We start from the raw sequence: 2867 nt of genomic DNA, 5'->3' as shown, positions 1-2867 counted from the left end.
GTGGGGGGGGAGGGGGTTAACCGGAAGAAAAATAAAATAAAAAAAAAAAAGAAGGGAAGGCGCCATGTTGGAAGTTAAATTGGCCGAGCAGGTTTATCAGCATGCATTGGCCGCCACCCGGAAAACGATGCTTCTCTTCCAATTCGAGGTATAGAGACGCCACGAAAGATAAGCCGAGGAAACCCTCTCCCCCCCTGGTTTAGATAGAAGAAATTTCGCGACGAGCAGCGTCGAGTAAATCGTGGCTCGAATGAAGACCGCCGAGGATGATTCGAGCGTCGCGTTGCGTCCGACCGATTCACCGCGTCGAATCTCCACACAGAATTTTTATTCCTTCCCCTCCCACGTCGATCCGCCGTTTCTCCCGGCTCGATCGAGTTTCGATATTAAATATCGAAATCGAATGGAATCGCGTCAAAGTCGCATCCTCGTCCTATCAATTTCTCCTCCAAGTACTCTCCTCCAACGAGCCTCGTTAAAGGTGTGATCGACGCGATCTTCGTTCCAAACGTGACCAATCCGTTTAATAGCCAGTGCGAAACTGTCACGCGCCACGAAACGACGAAAAATCGAGGGTGGAGCGAGCTTTTATCTTTTAAGGGGAAAAGGAAACGTTTCGAAATTCGTCTCGTCTCTTCGTTTTTCGTGAAAAAAAAAAAAAAAGAAGCGAGTTAATCTAAATCGAGCCCGTTACAAATCGTTTTCCCGTTACGAAGTCGAAGTCCCGTTTCGTTAAAGGAGACGCGCTACGTCAATAATTCAACGGACTTGTCCGATTGGACTAAGAGTCTGCCTGTTAAACGGGGCGTGCTTCTTTCCATAGATCCGGTGTTTTGGAACGGAAAACCGGGAGAGTAAGAGACTGTAGTAGACTGTGAAGGAAGGAAGGAAGGAAGGAAGGAAGAGAAATGAGGGAGAACGAGGGACTAACGAACCGAGAGGAGCATCTGTAAGTGGCATTCCAAGCGCGAATTGTTCGACGATTGTTAATCGCGGCTCGGTTTGTCGATCATCGTGGAATACGTTTCGCGAATATCTCGAATATAATATTTCGAAAAATAAATATTCTCGATTCGTTTCTCTTTGGAACAGAAACGGATTGTCCCCGAAGTAATTAAAACCCTTTTTTTTATTATTATGAGAAAAAACTGTGGCAAGTAAAATTACATCCGTTGGAGGCGTTCACTCCTTGCCGACTATCTTCGTGGGGAAGAATGACGGTAATCGGACGTTGGGCGAAATCACGGGGGGAGGAAATGCGAAAGGGAGAGGAGACGCGTGGAATTGGAAAAAGGGAAGAGAGAAGAAAAAACTAGTAGAAATACGGAGTGAGAGAGAGAGAGAGAGAGAGAGGAGACAGGGATGACCGGTGATACCGTCCAATCTAATTTCAAAGGGTTACGTTCGACGCGATGGCGTACACCACGGCGGAGAATTTTCACCGAACGGAAACAGGATGGAGGAAAAGAGGGAGGAAGAGAGGGACAGTTGGAAAAAGCGAGAGAAATCTATGCCACGAATAGGAACTTACCGGAAGTTCCTCTTTATTCCCTTCCATCCCTTCTCTCTCCCTCTCTTGACTTCCCTATCCGTCTAAGCGCTGCGTTTCCGCGAGAGTAAATTCATTTTCAGCCACGGTTAGGGAAAAAGGGAAAAAAGTGTCTGTCGGCCGGTGATTTGAATTTAAGAGTTCCCTCGTGAAATCGTATTACACGGTGCAACCGTAAGGCCTCCCACTCGAGGAAATCGGAAGTAAGCGCCGCTGCACGCGAGGGAAAAAGAGAGAAGGGAGGAGGGGGCTCGATATACAGGGTATCGTAGCCGCGATAGAAGAATGAGAAGAAACGACGAATCGTTTCGCAGAAAAAAATATATAGATAGAAGAGACGATATCCAGGCGCATAGCGGAGAAAACGAAGAAACAATGAGCTTCGCGATTCTCTGATCGAATGGCACGAATGCGAAAAGGGGTCCAACGATCGAGCGCTCGACACCGAGAGGTGCTCCTCCTTGGCCGATCTTGGAGTGCGGAGAGAGGCGGAAGTTGCAAAATTAATTTGAGGCAAAAGTTTGGTAGAAAGTGAAGGAAAGCCCGAAGAAAGTTGAGCCGAAGAGGGATGATAGCGAGAAGAGTGGGCTCGGTCCCGATAGTTGCATAAGAAGAGTGCAAACCAGCCGCTGATGGTCAAGTTTCAAGCGCTTCTGCTTCCTTTTTCCTTCCTCCCTCCCTCCTTCCCTTCTTTTTCTTCCCTCTCGCGAGTTGATAAGCGATTCGCTCGGTAAATACTTTAATTGCATCGAGCACGACGTAAACGACACTGTCGGGTAATATAATATATCGCGGTTTAACTCTTCTTCCATCGACATTTGCAATTTTTCGTTCTTCGTTCTTCCCTTCTTTTCGCTTCGAGAGAACGTTTCTCGAAAACGTTTCAACCAATTTTCCAACCAAGCTTGGAACCGATGTCGGGAGAGTGGTGATCATGAAATCATTACAAATTATAGCCTCTCGTTCTGTTGCCAATTTTTTAAATCCTTCCGGATTTCATCCGAATATTTTTCGCCATTCTTCTTGATACGGCACGGCGGCCGATAAATCACGTCGATCTGCATGCATTTGCAAATACCGTGCGCAAGCTACGCTCTTTTTTATCGCTGCTTTATTGAACTAACGACCGGCGCGACCATTAAAGAGAGAGGGGGGACCACGAAGACGCCATTCGCCAGTTTGTCGTTGACCCACCGGCAGCAGCGAGCCACTTATAATAATGAAGTCGATGAAAAAAACCGCAGAACGAGAAGCTCTTCGCCACTTTTAATAGCCGTGCCGATTATAATATATTCCGTGTATTTTAAATTCCGCGTTT

This window comes from Apis dorsata, unplaced genomic scaffold, assembly GCF_000469605.1.
Source record: "Apis dorsata unplaced genomic scaffold, Apis dorsata 1.3 scaffold_683, whole genome shotgun sequence".
NCBI lineage: Eukaryota > Metazoa > Arthropoda > Insecta > Hymenoptera > Apidae > Apis > Apis dorsata.
Note: the sequence above shows the minus strand (reverse complement) of the source record.